This window comes from Eptesicus fuscus, chromosome 1, assembly GCF_027574615.1.
Source record: "Eptesicus fuscus isolate TK198812 chromosome 1, DD_ASM_mEF_20220401, whole genome shotgun sequence".
NCBI classification, from domain to species: domain Eukaryota; kingdom Metazoa; phylum Chordata; class Mammalia; order Chiroptera; family Vespertilionidae; genus Eptesicus; species Eptesicus fuscus.
Genome location: NC_072473.1, coordinates 102,844,438 through 102,861,790, shown reverse-complemented (window position 1 = coordinate 102,861,790; position 17,353 = coordinate 102,844,438). Strand labels below are relative to the sequence as shown.

General features: G+C 39.1%; 1 protein-coding gene across 1 annotated transcript in view; it reads right to left on the bottom strand.

Moving 5' to 3' along the window:
• The window catches only part of MCF2 (MCF.2 cell line derived transforming sequence), a 137,615-nt gene that overhangs the window by 108,374 nt on the left and 11,888 nt on the right, over positions 1-17,353 (bottom strand).

Sequence of the window (17,353 nt, the reverse complement as noted above, 5' to 3'; positions counted from 1 at the left end):
CACTGAGTAAGTAGGACCAGTGTCCTAGTTCTCAGAATCTGTGCCCAGGATATAAACTACTCTCATTCACCAGAAAGCCAGGAGCAAAGGTCCAAACTCTGGATATATAAGATGTCCCTAAAAACTGTATACGCATAGATTTTTGAGAGCTCAATTGATGTTTCTTTATTTTCAGATTTAACCCATTGGAATTAATAATTATTCAAAGTGTGTATACATATTTGGGACACCTGCATATTTAAAGGTAGATAGCCATGGAGGCACTAGGATAGATAGTCACAGAGACACTAGCAGACTATCTTCTACTTATGATAATGCCTTTTATGCCACAAAACTTTATTAGAAATTACAAATCACTTCTCAGATCTCTTATCTTATTAAATCCTTAAAATAACCTGAAAGGAAGGTATTATTATTATTATCCCATTTTATAAGTCAGGAAAAGAGTTAGAGAGTAAGTACGGTGAAACATGTGGCTTTCGAGTCAGACAGACCTGAATTCAAATCTCAATTTGTTGCATTTACTGGCTGAACAAACAAGTGCAAGTTACTTAGCCTCTCTGAGCCTGTTTCCTCACTTGTAAACTGGGCATAATAGCATCTACCTCAGAGGGTGCTGTGCCAACTAAATGCAAAATACCTGACATAATAATAGGTCTTTTATAAACATTATCATATTAACTCACCTTTGATCATTACAGTAGAACAATATCCTTGCACTCATTGTTCAATGTTTTAGTTGTCCCTGATCTTAAGTGCTGATGTCTGATGTTCAATTCTAGTGAACTCTATAGGAGCCAAAAACCAAAGTCCACTACCTGCCTCTGGTCCATGAGCAAGAATAACTTTTTAAAATAAAACAGGTCATCAAACTAGGCTATTTTGGATTATTGGTTTTAATGCCTGTGGTTTCACATCTCTTACAGAAGCCATATTTTCCACTTGTCTCTGATATAAAAGGCATTCAAAGACCTACTCTCTGGTGGTGTCAGGCAGATGACACATTACTCTTCTTAGTGCTCCTCAAACCATACACTATGGATGTGGCTTATCAGGGTCAACCCTGCTCAAGGGCATGACAAAAACAAGTTCTCAATGGGTCCACACTAGACACTTGAATAGGGTAACTGTTACAAAATGACCCACCCATCATCCTCCCCCAATTGAAACATAAAGCAATTAATTAAAAAAAATATTTTCATAAAATCTATGCCATTAAAAATCTGCTTAAAAATCAATTCCTAAAAATGTCTTGTAATGTTTTTAAAATGAGGCTCCTGGTATGTCCCAAGCCAAGGAGTACAATTCCACATTTTTATGTCTTTATATCCAAACTGCCCAATACAGTTATTTTTTCAGTGTTACATGTTTCCTCAGATAAAAGAATGTGCTTCTGTCAGCCACAAATATGTGTCCCACAATGACATTTTTAGACATGGAGACATAGAAGAAGGGTAAGAATAGGAATAATGCAAAGAAGACTAGAACTCTCTCTGCCCTTCAAGGCCTGTAAAAGTGGCAATGCCACAAATGTTTTCTGCCATTTAAATAAGAGCATTAGGCCTGGCTGATGTGGCTCAGTGGTTGAGCATCAACCAGGAGTCACGGTTTGATTCCCAGTCAGGGTACATGCCTGGTTGCAGGCTCAATCCCCAGTAGGTGTGTGCAGGAGACAGCCGATCAATGGTTGATGTTTCTAACTCTCCCTTCCTCTCTCTGAAATCAATGAAAACATAATTTTTAAAAGATAAAAAACAAGATGTTTATTAAATAAATAAACAAATAAATAAGAGCATTAGGCATTAAAATATTCCTACAGCCCTAACTGATTTGGCTCAGTGGCTAGAGCGTCGGCCTGCAGACTCAAGGGTCCCAGGTTCGATTCCGGTCAAGGGCATGTACCTTGGTTGCGGTCACATCCCCAGTAGGGGGTGTGCAGGAGGCAGCTGATCGATTTTTCTCTCTCATCGATGTTTCTAACGCTCTCTCCCTCTCCCTTCCTCTCTATAAAAAAAAATCAAAAAATATATTTTAAAAAAGTATTCCTACATAATGAAATTCAAATCCCTCCCTGCTTTTATCAGTAAAAGATAAATTCATGAATTTTATTTCAGATGGCAGATCTAGAAGTACTAATATCTGCAACTTCATTCCTCCCACACCATTCAGGTTCCTGCATAGGTACAGAAAGATGTTCATTTACTCTAAATTATGTTAATCCACTTATATAATAAGAGAGGTATCTGGCATAAAATAAAAGGCCAAGGACTGGGAGTGGTAGGCCCTGAGCCTAGGACTGGCTGGGTCAGAGAGCTGCTCTGTGATCCTGAGCAAGTCACTCCCTACCCCTCACCTCATTACCCCATTTTATTTTTTTTCTTTATTGATTAAGGTATTACATATGTGTCCTTATCCCCCCATTGCCCCCCAATCATGCCCTCACTCCCCTGGTGTCTGTGTCCATTGGTTAGGCTTATATGCATGCATATAAGTCCTTTGGTTGAACTCTCCCCTTTACCCCCACCCTCCCCTACCTTCCCTCTGAGGTTTGAGGGTCTGATAGATGCTTCTCATTACCCCATTTTAGAAGTGAGGGTGATACAACAAATGCTTTCTAAGACCCCTTACATTCTGTAAGATCCAACGGCGAGTAATATCCATACATATAAGAAAAAACATACTGATGTTTCTACTGTAAAATGTCTTCCACAACTGAGCCAACAAAATAACATTTCCATACCAATGAAAAAGGATGAAATAACTAAGAGAGAAGTTGGTATTATTTTTAGAAATAATAAAGTCATGGGTCGGAAACAGACTGAAGAGAGAGGAGATAACACATGAGAGGAAACAGAAGATACAGGTTATCACTGAGGAGCTACAAAAAAGAAATAGTGTCAACTTTCTCCAAAGTCAGTACTCTGAGTTCCACCCAGCTTTGTATCTGATGCTCTTGAATTTCTGCACAGATTTACTACTGAAATACAAAAGAACAAATATGATTTATAATGTTCCTCTTGCTGACCCTTTGGACTCTTTTACTACAGAGCATGATAAATGAAAAGCCTGAATCACCAATGCTGGATCACACATTACAGCATGTTCCTTGTTAGCTAGATTCACATTTGATAGGAGGGCTATCAAGCTGTCCCAGGTAGAAAGCTCAATTACTCACAAATGAAAAGCATGCCTTCTCTTTATTTATATGACTAGTTGCTAAACCCCAAAAAGGCCAGTTGAGAAGCCAAAAAAAGAGGCACTAAGATAATAGGTAATCTGACAAACACCCTTAAAAACACCCAGTTGTAGCAGCTTTTCATTTAAGAACCTTGCCGAAGAACCACACGCTTGTAAAATAAAAAACACAAAATCAGGCACAACTAAAAACAAAAGACAAGAACAGTGCTTGCCAATTCATTCATTCCATATATTGATCAGGAAGCAAAAGAAACAAGCTTTTATTGTGAAGTCATCACTAATATTTCTTCTAGAACATGAAAGGTAGTTGTGCAAATGAGGATACAAGCTCCAATTTCAAATATGAAGAAATTTTAAGTCCTACAAGCTGTCAAAATAAATATTTAGGATGGTTCAGAGAGGAGGAAGGTATATCCATTCAATTTTGTTTGTGTCACTTTCAGAGATAGAGAACCTTTGTCATCTTTATACAGGGTACCCTTATCATTTTTAAAAATTTTACATTCCTTAACTTTTTTAAACAAAGATTTATTGAGCACCTACTATATGCCAGCTACTGTTGTAAGTTATAAACAGGTGTTCTAGGTAAAAGCAAAGGCTCATGATCAAGTAAGTTTTGTGAAATATTGGGGTTAAATATACTGAAAAATTTCCTAGCAAATACATATACAAGGATTGCAACTCCTTGTGTGTGTGAGCTATGTATGCAATGTTTCCCAAAACTATATGATTACATACCCATTTGTAGTTGTTTGTTTGGTTGGTTGAGTGTTTCATTGGTTGGCTGGTTGGTTTTGAGAAAGAAGGGAGGGGAGGAGAGCAACAGAACTATAGAGACTCCAGGTGAAGAAGCACTTTATTCTAGAAAATGTAGATGAAATGATGGTTATGGTATATAGAGAAACCCTTTTCTACCATTATTAGAGTTCATTTGAAATACAGCTGAGCATCTCTGTGGCAAGGAAGCTAGAGAGGACAATCAAGCATGTAGTTGGACTGGAATAAATGATCTTTTATGTACCACTTCTCCAAGAATCTCTGCCTCCATAGTTTCAGCATGTATTACCATTCCAAGGAATTTCAATTCTACTGAGTTTATTAATGACTCCCACAGGGAAAATTATAGTTTAGAAAGTTAAGTAAATTGGCATCCATAAGCATTCTCATTTTATAGAAAGCATTTTTACTCCAGATTCTGGTGTATAACAGCAATATTCCAACCCTTGAGTTTTATTTCACAGTGACTCTCTCATGTATATGTATCCCTTCCCAGGGGTTTCTCTTCATATAAAAATGAACAGGAGTCCTGACCATAATGCACACACATGTCATTTTGTCCAGGAAAACAAACTGAATAAAACAGCAAATACCTCTATTCTTAAGTCTTCCGAAAAATAAGAGGCAAAGATGCAGCACAAATAAAATAGAAAGGAAAATAAAGGAAGCATCAACCAGAAAGATACAGTCTCTCCCATAGCAATCAACCAACTGCCACCATCAATATAAAAACAGGGGAAAGTATAGTAAATGATTAGCAATACATGTCATTTGTGGAGCTATGACTTATAAACAACTTGTGAAGCACTGCATAAAGCAGTTTCTAAACATTTTTTTCTGTTCTTAACAATAATCCTTCAAAGTGGATATTAAAAACCTCTTCTTATAGATGAGGAAACAAGCTCCCATTCATGTACTTATTCATTCAAGAAATTCACACTGGAAAATAACCAGGCACCAGCCACTGTTTAGACCCAAGGTAGAATCTAGTAAAAGTTTTTTAGAAGTTGCTTTTATGGTGTCACCTATTTGGTTCTCTAACCACAGACAGGCGATCAAAACTGTGCACTCGGAAGAATACATTCAATTAGCTCTAATGCAACTTATTAACTAGATATGACTCCATACCTCCCATTTTCTTTGAGCAAGAATTTCATCCCAAACCATATTAAGAATGTTTATAAACAATTTTTTAAAGAAACACCATTATTTTTACAGCCTGAAATTCTTAACAATGGTGCTTACTTTTAGGAATCACCTCTTTGAAAGTTCCCTATTGCTGATGTGCATGATTCAGGTAAAATTAGGTTTTGTTTTGAGTCCTAAATCCTGTTGCAAGGCATATGGGATTCTAGGAGTATAATTTTCCCTTTCAACATGAATGTCAGATACACTAGCCCATCTGTAAACAGTAATGATTTAGCACATGCAACAAATTGAAGTGATGTCTTGATATGTGTTTTGCTTTTAAAAGTGAAACAAATAAAAGGTTAATTGTGAAACCATCACAAAATGAATCCCCACTAAACTCAGAAGAACAAACTATGCAGCACTTTGTTCTGCAATAAAGGTACAGTATGAAAGAGACACATAATTCGTACCAACAAAAGAAAAGCAAGATTTTTGCTAAATCCTCCCTCTGTTAACAACCTACCAGACCTCCTTCCAATCCATTGTAATTCAATTCAGCAAACCACTGGGTTTCTATTTGCTCCTCTCTACTAGGTGTTGTGGCCCATTGGAATATGAATAGCTTTTTACTTTAAAAAGCTTAAACAACTATGACATAAACAACTCGCCACAATATAGCCTATAGTATGTGCTAAATCAGAAATAGGGAGGGGAGAAATTATAACATAAAAAGTAAGAGTAAGAAAAAGGAAGGTTTCGTAGATGATGTGACATTTGAGCAGGGCCTTGAAAATTTATTAGGATCCAAATACATGGACAGGGGGATAGATTAGAAATTTCTAGGTAAAAGATACTAGACACTGACACAGGAGTAGTTAAAAAAAATAGGAGACTATATATGGCCTGATATGGTTTGAATTTAGAGCGTGGGCAAGTCTATCTAAAACCAGAAAGCAAGACTAGAAGCTAAAATTGGAGAACTTTGCAGGCCTTCAGAGGAGAGAAAGCTTCTGGAATGTCTTTGATCCAGGATCACTGACTTAACACAAAGGTATTTTCCAAGCAAGCAGCTCTTACAACAGAAAAGCAGGGATGTAGAAACTGGTAGACCCTACAATCAATTAGCTACCAATTTTTGGTGTAGCTTAATGCAATTCACTGAAGGTTCTCTATGGCTCCAGTTGTTTATAAGCACCTATACAATACAAAGCCTGTGGGAAGGGAAATGGAAAGCCCCTCTTTTGTGTTATAAAATCCAAATAACACTTGGTTTGAGTACTATTCTAAGATTTTGCTTTGTATCTGTTTGTTGTAATAAATACTAGTTATGAGTACGAATATATGAGTCCTGTGAGTCCATCTAGTAAGTCATCAAACCTGGGGAAGTCTTGAGGATTCCCAAAACACAATCACTTCCCCAAAGAAAGAAGTGAAACTATCTATATTTATAATATGGTCTTGTATATAAAAATACTAAGGAATTGACACACATACAATAAAACCTTTTAGCACAAACAAGTTCAGCAAGAGTATATAGTATATTAGATCAATATACAAAAATCAATTGTAATTGTATTGTGCAAAGTATAAGGGCAAAACTTGTACTCTGAAACTGCAAAACATTATTGAAAGAAAGTAAAGATGATCTAATTAAATGGAAAGCCATCCAACATTCATGGCCATATATAGTCCCCCTTTTTTTAACTACTCCTGTTGCAACATTCCCTTAATTGTATACAGATTCTAAGCAATCCCTATCATAATCTTAGCTGGATTTTTTTTCCTCCAGAAATTGACAAGTTGATCCTAAAATTTATATAAATGTGTGGGAGACAGATTAACCAAAACAGTCTTGAAAAAAATAAATAAATAAAGTTTGAGGACTCATACTTCCAAAGCTACAATAATAAACGAGAGAGTAGTAGTAGCATAATCCTATATAATAAAACCCTAATATGCAAATTGACTGAACAGCGGACCAACCAGCAGAATGACCAGTCGCTATAACATGCACTGACCACCAGGGGGCAGATGCTCAATGCAGGAGTTGCCCCCTGGGAAGGAGGCAACTGGTGGGTGCCAATGGGGGCCTCCCCCCCCCATCATCCCACCCGCCTGTCGCCCCACAGATGGCCCTGATCGCCAGCTAGGCCTAGGGACCCTACCCTATATATTGAGAACAGTCTCTTAGATTTAAAAATTAAAATCTTGCAAGCCTACTCTAACACCGAAAAAAAAGGATGATGCAGCAATGACATGCATGGACTCTGGCTCCAATTACTTAACTTCTCTCTGCTTCAGTTTTTCCACCCATAAGATGGGGGAAATGGTATTACTGCCTCAGAAGGATCATGTTATGTACTACTTTTTATAATGAGGGCAAAAAAATGTAGCTGCCCATACAACAGCAAGATGCCTTTCACCTGTATGAAAAGTATGGTCACTGGTGCATGCAGCATCCCGGATTGTAAGAGGGATGGCTGACTGCCGGTTTAGGCCCAAGATCCCCTGAGGGTGTCCCGGATTGTGAGAGGACGCAGGCCAGGCTGAGGGGACCCCCCCCCATTCATAAATTTCATGCACTGGTCCTCTAGTGATAGATATAAAGATCAATGGAATAGAATTGAGAGTCCAAAAATTAGCCCATGTATTTAAAGTCAATTGATTTTTTTAACAAGTACAAAACAATTCAATGAGGAAAGAATAGCCTTTTCAACAAATGGTAATGGGACAACAGGATACCCACACTCAAAAGAATGAAGTTGAACCCCTATTTTACACCATATACAAAAAATAACTCACAGTGAATCAAACATTGAAATATAAGAGCTAAAACAATAGCATTCTTAAAATAAAAGAATAAATCTTTGTGACCTTGCATTAAGCAAAAACCTTCATACATATGACATCAAAATCAAAGCAAAAATAAAAAAAACCATAAATTTTGGCTTTGATAAAATTTAAATCTTTGTGATTCAAAGGACACTAACAAGAAAATAAAAAGATAATCCACAAGAAGGGAGAATATATTTGTGAATTATCTGCTAAGGAATAAGTATCTGCTAAGGAATTATCTGCTAAGGAATATTTGTGAATTATCTGCTAAGGAATGAGGAACATAAAGAACACTTACTAATCAATAATGAAAGAGCAAATAACAATTAAAATGGGCAAAGAATTTGAATAGACACATCTCCAAAGAAGATATAAAAATGGCAATAAGCACATGCAAAGATGCTCAACATCATTTAGTCATTATGAAATGCACATGAAAACAGTGAGATACACACTTCACACCCATGGAGATGGCTGTAATTAAAAAATGGACAATAATAAGTGTTAGTATGTGGACAAATTAGAACCCTCATACACTGTTCATGGGAATGCAAGATGGTTCAGCTCCTGTGTAAAATAGCTGTGCAATTCCTCAAAAAGTTTTTAAAAAGTTACCATATGACCAAGCAATTCTACTTCTAGGTATATACCCAAAAAAAATGAAAACATACGTCTACATCTGTATATAAATATTAATAGCATTATTCATAATAACCAAAAGGTGGAAAAAACACAAATGCCCATCAACTGAAGGATGGATAAACAAAATGTGGTATATCCATACAATGGAATGTTTTTCAGCAATAAAAAGTAACAAAGGCCGAAACCGGTTTGGCTCAGTGGATAGAGCGTCGGCCTGCGGACTCAAAGGTCCCGGGTTCGATTCCGGTCAAGGGCATGTATCTTGGTTGCGGGCACGTCCCCAGTAGGGGGTGTGCAGGAGGCAGCTGGTCGATGTTTCTCTCTCATCGATGTTTCTAACTCTCTATCCCTCTCTCTTCCTCTCTGTAAAAAATCAATAAAATATATTAAAAAAAAAAAAAGTAACAAAGGACTGATACACACAACAACATAAATGAATCATGAAAATATATTGCTAAGTGTAAGAAGTGACAAATTTTGATTTAATTTACATGAAATATCCAAAATAGACATATATAGAGAGAGACAGAAAGTAGATTAGTGGTTGGTTAAAAATAGGGGTATGGGATGATTGGGGACTGACCACTGAAGGGCACAGGGTTTCTTTTATGAATAATAAAATGTCCTAAAACCGATTGCAGTGATGGTTACAATCTGTGAACGTGCTAATAAAAACATTGAATGTTACACTTCAAATGGGTAAATTGTATGGTATGTGAATTATATCTCAATAAAACTGTTACAAAAAAACAAATAAAGGAAAGTGAAGTTTGCAACAAAAAAAGTTCATTTGAGCATAGGATGTACTTTCTGCATTTCTCCTTCCAAAGGAATTTAATCATAAAAAACAAATAGAAGGGAGATCAAGTTTTAGAAATATATGTTAAAGGAAAAAAAGTGAAGGTTGAGCATAAAGATAAACCACAATGATATCACAGAAAGTTAACATGGTTGTTATATTTGGGTGTTATTTTGAGTGATTTATACATAAAATTCTTATTTTTTTGTTCGGCCAGTGTTGCTCAGTGGTTGAGCATCACCCCATGCACCAGGAGTTTGCTGACTCGATTCCCAGTCACGAAGCATGCCTGGGTGCTGGCTTGATCCCTAGTAGGGGGTGTGCTGGAGGCAGCCAATCAATATTTCTATCTCTTTCTCCCTTCCTCTCTCTGAAATCAATAAAAACATATTTTTTAAAAATCTGATTTTTTAACATAAATAAGTATTTCTCATAGAGGTAATTAGCATAGTATTTTTGAGTGCATGCTCCTGAGAGAGATTGCCTGGATTCCAATTCCACCTCTAACACTTGGAAGTTTTATGGCATTGGACAAGCTTGCATAAACTATGTATCAGTTTCACTTACTGGTAAAATGAGGAAAATGGTAATACCTAGTTCATGGGGTTACTGTAATGTTAGAGTTGTTAATACATGTAAACACTTGGAACAGTGCCTAGTATATGGTAAATGCTCAATAAGTAGTACTAGTAGTCATTGTTATAGAAAAAATAATAACATCATAATTTAAAATATTCAGTGTACAAGTAAGCATCCAGGTAGTAGCAGACAATGACTGGGTTAGCATTATGCTTATGCAAAGACTAGAGGCCCGGTGCATGAAATTCGTGTGGGGGGGGGGTGTCCCTCAGCCCAACCTGCACCTTCTCCAATCTGGGACCCCTCAAAGGATGTCCGACTGCCCATTTAGGCCCGATCCCGTTTAGGCAGTCGGACATCCCTCTCACAATCCAGGACTGCTGGCTCCCAACTGCTCACCTGCCTGCTTTCCTGATTGCCCCTAACCACTTCTGCCTGCCAGCCTGATCACCCCCTAACCACTCCCCTGACAGCTTGATTGATGCCTAACTGCTCCCCTGCCAGCCTGTTTGCCCCTAACTGCCCTCCCCTGCAGGCCTGGTCACCCCTAACTGCCCTCCCCTGCAGGCTTGGATCCCTCCAACTGCCCTTCCCTGCAGGCCTGGTCGCCCCCAACTTCCCTCCTCTGCCGGCCTAGTCACCCCTAACTGCCCTCCCCTGCAGGCTTGATCACCCCCAACTGCCCTCCCTTGCAGGCCTGGTCCCTCCCAACTGCCCTCCACTGCTGGCCATCTTGTGGTGGCCATCTTGTGTCCATATGGGGGCAGCCATCTTTGACCACATGGGGGCAGCCATCTTGTGTGTTGGAGTGATGGTGAATTTGCATATTACTCTTTTATTAGATAGAATAGAGGCCTGGTGCATGGGTGAGGGCCAGCTGGTTTGCCCTGAAGGGTGTCCCAGATCAAGGTGGGGGTTCCCTTGGGGTGTGGGGCAGCCTGGGTGAGGGGCCTGTGGTGGTTTGCAGGCTGGCCACGCCCCCCAGTGACCCATGTGGAGGTCCAGGTATCTGGGATTTGTTTATCTTCTATAATTAAAACTTTGTAGCTTTGAGCAGAGCCAAGAGTCCCGCTCGCTCCCTGGCCGCAGCCATTTTTGTTGGGATTTATTTATCTTCTATAATTGAAACTTTGTAGCCTTAAGTGGAGGCCAAGGCAGGCCAGTGCTGCGGAAACTTGGCTTCCTCCATTGCCTGAGAAACCCAAGCCTCCTACTCGCTCTGTGGCCGCAGCCATCTTGGTTGGGTTAATTTGCATATTCACTCCTGATTGGCTGTTGGGCGTGGCTTGTAGGTGTAGCAGAGTGGTGGTTAATTTGAATATTACTCTTTTATTAGATAGCATTTTAATTCTCACCTTCCCCCATCACAGCTGCTTCAAGAGGAAAAGGGGGACAGGCAGAGTTAAAGGAGGGTAAAAGAAGGATAAATGGTGGCCAGAATACCATTCCCATCTTTCAGTTCATCTGCAAAAAGGGGAATAAGACTATGGTTCCTTAGCCATATATCAGGTCTTATATACAAGGAACACTCTTAAATTATATCACATCTGAATATAAAATTGAACTTTCAAGTCTAAAAAAACATGAAGGAGCTTCTCTTATTGGTCACAATGGGGACTGAAAATCCTGAAAAATCTTCCTGCTACAAAACACAAAAACATAGTGGAAAAAATAAATTTAAAGCCTTTCTAATGCATGGCTGAGCTGGCAAAAAAAAGACAAGGAAATTCTCAGAGTTCAAAACCACTACTAGGGCAAAAGTCCTGAGAAATAAGACAACTAAGAACAGTCATTGCCCCCGAGCATCTGCCAATTCCCAGGTGACTTACAATTTGGTTTTAACGGTCATGCACTAGAGAAGATTCAAAACCTACAGCATTAGGATCACATCAGAGAAAATACAGGAAAATATCTGTATGGCCTGTGGGTAGGATAGAATTTTTAATTAGGATACAAGAAACACAAACCGTAAAGGAAAAGACTGATAATTTAGGCAACATTAAATTAAAACTTTGTTTTCATCCAAAGACATCATAAAAAATAAGACAAGCCACAAATTGTGTAGATATTTGTTATACATATAAGTGACAAATACTATCAAGAATATATAAAAGATTCTGTGTTAATTTTAAAAAAGACAAACCACTAAGTAGAAAAATGGAAAAAAAAATAACACAAGCATTTTACAGAAGAAACAGGAATGGCCAATAAACATCTGCAGAGATCTTCAGTGCATTTGTAATGTGTGAAATGCAAATGTCAAGGAAAGTAAGATAATCTTTTATACCCACCAGTTAAGCATCAATTTTAAAATAATCAACATTAGCAAGGACCTATATGTTTAACAACATAATCACTATAGATATGTTTTGGTTTTGGCCTTGGCTCTTACCATAGATTTCTTTTTTCATAAAACATCCATTTTTTTGAGTTCTTTATTGTTTAAAGTATTACATATGTCTCCTTTTCCGCCCATTGACCTCTCCCCAGCCACCTCCACCACCCAGTACATGCCCTCACCCCCCTAGAGTCCTTGTCCATTGGTTATGCTTATATGCATGCATACAAGTCCTTTCGTTGATCTCTTACCCCCTTCCCTCCCTCCACTGCCTTCCCTCTGAAGTTTGAGGGTCATAAATTATCTATTTTGAAAGAACACCTTAAAAATTGTTTTAGTGGCCCAAACCAGGTGGATCACTTCGTTGGAGTGTCATCCTGTACACCAAAAAGGTTGTGAGTTTGATTCCCAGTCAGGGCACATACCTGAATGGTGTGTTCAAGCCCCAGTCAGGATGCGTATGGTAGGCAACCAATCAATGTTTACCTTTCCCACTGATATTTCTTTTGTTCTCTCTGTCTGTCCCTCTATATATAAAATCAATAAACATATCCTCAGGTGAGGATTTTTAAAAAAATGGTTTTAGTCCTAGCTGGTTTGGCTTAGTGGATAGAGCGTTGGCCTGTGGACCGAAGGGTCCCGGGTTCGATTCCAGTCAAGGGCATATACCTCGGATGCAGGATCCTCCCCAGCCTGGGCCCTGGGTGGGCACGTCCAGGAGGCAACCAATCAATGTGTTTCTCTCACATCGATATTTCTCTCTATCTTTCCCTCTCTCTTCCACTCTCTCTAAAAATCAATGGAAAAAATATCCTCTTGTGAGGATAAAATTTTTTTAAAAAACTGTTTTAGCAATAACTGAAAGAAAATATATCACATAGTTTTACCCCAATAGATCTGAAGAGTAAATACGGTGACTTTACATAGTCTAAAAAGGGGGGGGGGGGGTAATCAGTTAGTTGGGGCAACAAAAATTACAGGAACTCTGAGGTTGCATTAAAGACTTGTATAATGTTAAATCAAAAATTTGGAAGTATTGCCTGAGTATCTACTGGGCATTCAACATCATTTTACCACAATAACACAGCACATAACAATGAATAGTTTCCAACTCAGGGAAGTGCATTCACGAATCTTGCTGTCCTCAGATGCTCAACCTTTAAATTGTGCTTTGAAGGAAGGAACTGTGGAATGATTTTACCCCCAAGTAGCCTGAAATGGAACTCTAGAGAAAGACGGGAAATGAAAGGAAGGAAAGAGTGGATGGAGGGAGAGAATAGGAATACAAAATAGGAACCCCATGGTTCAACAAAATTTTAAGTGTTTTTGTCATTTATCATCCACTCTCCTCATTCATGTATTTTTTTCTTTCAACAAATCTCTGATTGACTCTCATATTATGCCAGGCCCTGTGCAATGATGAGGAAACTGGCCTGGATCTCATGGTTTTCTTCATTTAGGAACAGGAGGCAATTACAGTACAGAGGGCCAAGCCAAATGTTACAAAAATGTTGAGCCAGGATGAGAAAGGATATCTAATACTAAACAGATAAAAACAGATGATGTATTTAAAAAATGAAAGAAAAAAAATAGTTTTGTGGCCTAACCTATGCTGAATACCTCCTGGAACTCACTTTCAGCACAAGTTCCAGGTGATGACTCAATGTTATACTAAGGTCTATGGACTCTTAGCTGCTTCCAAGAACAGGAGCGATCTGCAAGCAAGTTCACCCATTTTTTCACAGAGCAGACACATGTTGCAAGAGATAGGGAATGCTTCATTTCTGTAACTCTTGCAAACACTGATGTTTATGTGTTTATGTGCATGCATATAGTGTACAAATATGGAAATGTTAATAAGTATTGTAGCCAAAATGGCTGATTTTGAAAGTTCACTCTTCCATCTTTAAAATTATGTTAAATCAATATACAATTATGAGGATGCTCACACTGATAAAAAAAACACACAAAAACACATTCAGTGTGGAACCTTTTCTTACTCTTCTCTAGTGCTAAAGCTCTGTTTAGTGACTTGATTATGTGTCTTTTAAAATTGAAAGTCAACAAAAATTGACAAAATCTTTGCAAAATGCTGGAAATATGGTAAACAGGCTTTTAAGATGTATCAGCATCTACTAGAAATATCAGGGGGAACACTTTATAAAGTATATGATTGTCTAATCACTCACTATGCTGTATACCTGAAACCAATACAAAACAATACTGAAAGTAAACTGTAATTGTATTGGCATCATCTTTAAAACTCTACATTATCTGTTATGAAAATAAATGCCTTTGAGAATTAGTTTCCTAGTGTCCCTCTGAAAGCACAGTTTTTAAAAATTCTTCATCCCACAATTTTGAATGTCCCCGATTATTCCTTAACAGCAGAAAGTTGGCGAAAAGGAATGTAAGTCTAGGGGCATCACTTTACTGATACAAATCATCCTCATTCAGTACTCACAATGCAAATGAGCAGAGACATGTATGAACATTAGCATAAAGACAAAATGACAGTCTATAACCACTATAGCCACAGCCACCACTAGATAATTCTTAACATACTAGTTAGCAACATGTAAATATTAACATTAGTCACTTTTTAAGATTTTATTATAACACTAGAGGCCCGGTGCACAAAATTTGTGCGGGGGGGGGGAGGGGGCGTGTGTGTGTCCCCCCGCCCAGCCTGCACTCTGGGACCCCTTGAGGAAGTCCGACTGCCCGTTTAGGCCCAATCCCAAATGGGCAGTCGGACATCCCTCTGACAATATAGGATTGCTGGCTCCCAACCGCTTGCCTGCCTGCCTGCCTGATTGGCCCTAACCGCTTCTGCCTGCCAGCCGGATCACCCCCTGACCACTCCCCTGTCAGCTTGATCGATGCTTAACTGCTCCCCTGCTGGCCTGTTTGCCCCTAACTGCCCTCCCATGTAGGCCTGGTCTCCCCCAACTGCCCTCCTCTGTCAGTCCGATCACTCCTAACTGCCCTCCCCTGCTGGCCTGATCGTCCACAACTGCCCTCCCCTGCAGGCCATCTTGTGGAGGCCATCTTGTGTCCACATGGGGGAAGCTATCTTTGACCACATGGGGGCGGCCATCTTGTGTGTTGGAGTGATGGTTAATTTGCATATTACTTTTTTATTAGATAAGACTAGAGGCCTGGTGCACATATTCATGCACAAGTGGGGTCCCTCAGCCTGGCCTGCAGGATCAGGCCGAAACTGGCTCTCCAACACCTCCCGAGGAGTCCCGGATTGCAAGAGGGCACAGGCCAGGATGAGGGACCCCACTGGTGCATGATCAGGGCCAGGGAGGGACACGGGAGGTTCGCCAGCCAGGGAGGCACCGTGGGAGGGCTCCAGTACATGTCCGGCCTATCTCGCTCAGTCCCAATTGGCCGGATCCCAGCAGCAAGCTAATCTACTGGTGGGAGCGTCTGCCCCCTGGTGGTCGTGCACATCATAGCAGCTGGTCAACTGGTCAACTATCTGCCCCCTGGTGGTCAGTGCACATCATAGAGAGCAGTTGAGTGGCCTTAACATATCATTAGCATATTACGCTTTGATTGGTTGAACGGCCGACCAGTCAATCGGACACTTAGCATATTAAGCTTTTATTATATAGGATCAGGTCTTTGGAGAGCAGCTATTTAAAGCAAAAGCTTTAAAAGTAGACAAGATGACACTCTAATGTCAGAACTCACAATATCCATATAGACATATGACTAAATGTCAGATCTCCCATTTTTTGGCTATTCATCTCTTCTTGGGTTCAGAAAACCTAATTTTTAAATACATAGCATCTGCAAAGGTAATCCAATTAAAACTATTTGCTTTAGCTTATAAGGCATGCAGAATACACATTTGTTAATGGTCCTTGGAATGTGTCAACTAAAGAAGCAAAACTGACCCTCTTTTTTAAACTGACAAGAACAAAATGGCAAATAAAAACAGCGCTGCTGCTTTTTGCTCTGTAACTAATCACATAATCTGGCTTGTAATTGCAAACTAAAAGATGTCCTTCAAATACACATATATTAATTTTAAGTGTCATCAAAGAGTCTAAGAATACCTAATCTCACCACATATTTTAAATAACTTCCTATGGTGTTTCTTATCATCAGACTGTATATTGAACAGCTAATGCTTCAATGTAACTATCAGTGACACAAGAGCACAAATGAAGGCTTGATGAACTAAGACTCCACAGTGTCCCTGGATGTGAACACTCCTAGTGCACAGCTGATGTTGACCCAGTCAGAGTATATTTGAAAGAGCAGCTCAACAACTACCAGACAACTCTGGCACAAAGTTATTGAAAAGCAATGTTACAGTAGCATCTATAATCTTTCTATTTTGCCTAGAAACTTTACAAAGAAAGTCATTAGCAACTTATTAAAAATTAAGTCAGTACATAATGGTATACAATTGTATATAATATATGAAATCTATATATATAAAAGCCAAGCGACCCGAACAGCAGAATGACCAGAATGACCGAAATAACCAGAATGACAGGTCGCTATGACACACATTGTGGTGGTCACATGCTTGACTGAACCCCAATCGCCACCCCCAACCTCTCGTGGCCCCTCCCCATGGCTAGCCCTACCCCCAATTTTCCCCTATCAGGGCATGAGGCTGGACACGACCCATGCACAAATTCATGCACCAGCCCTCTAGTATATATAATATATATGTACACATACATACACATATCTATATATATAAAAGGCTAAGTGACTGACTGTATATCCATCTGACCATCCAACCAACTCACCAGCTGGTATATATGATGCACACTGACAATTTAAAAATAAACATTGACTCATGCATGCATGATACATATAAAGCTCTCGCTGACACCAATCACACGCATGTGTTTTGATCTGTCATTGTCAATCGTTTCTGTTAACATTCTGAAGCTGAAAATAAGTGGTGTCATCAACAGAAAAGGTCTGAAGACCAACTATTGGCACAACGTACCTATGAAGCCAAAAGAAGCCAGTGTTGTCAGCAAAGTGTATCTGAAGACCAACTATTGGCACTTCTA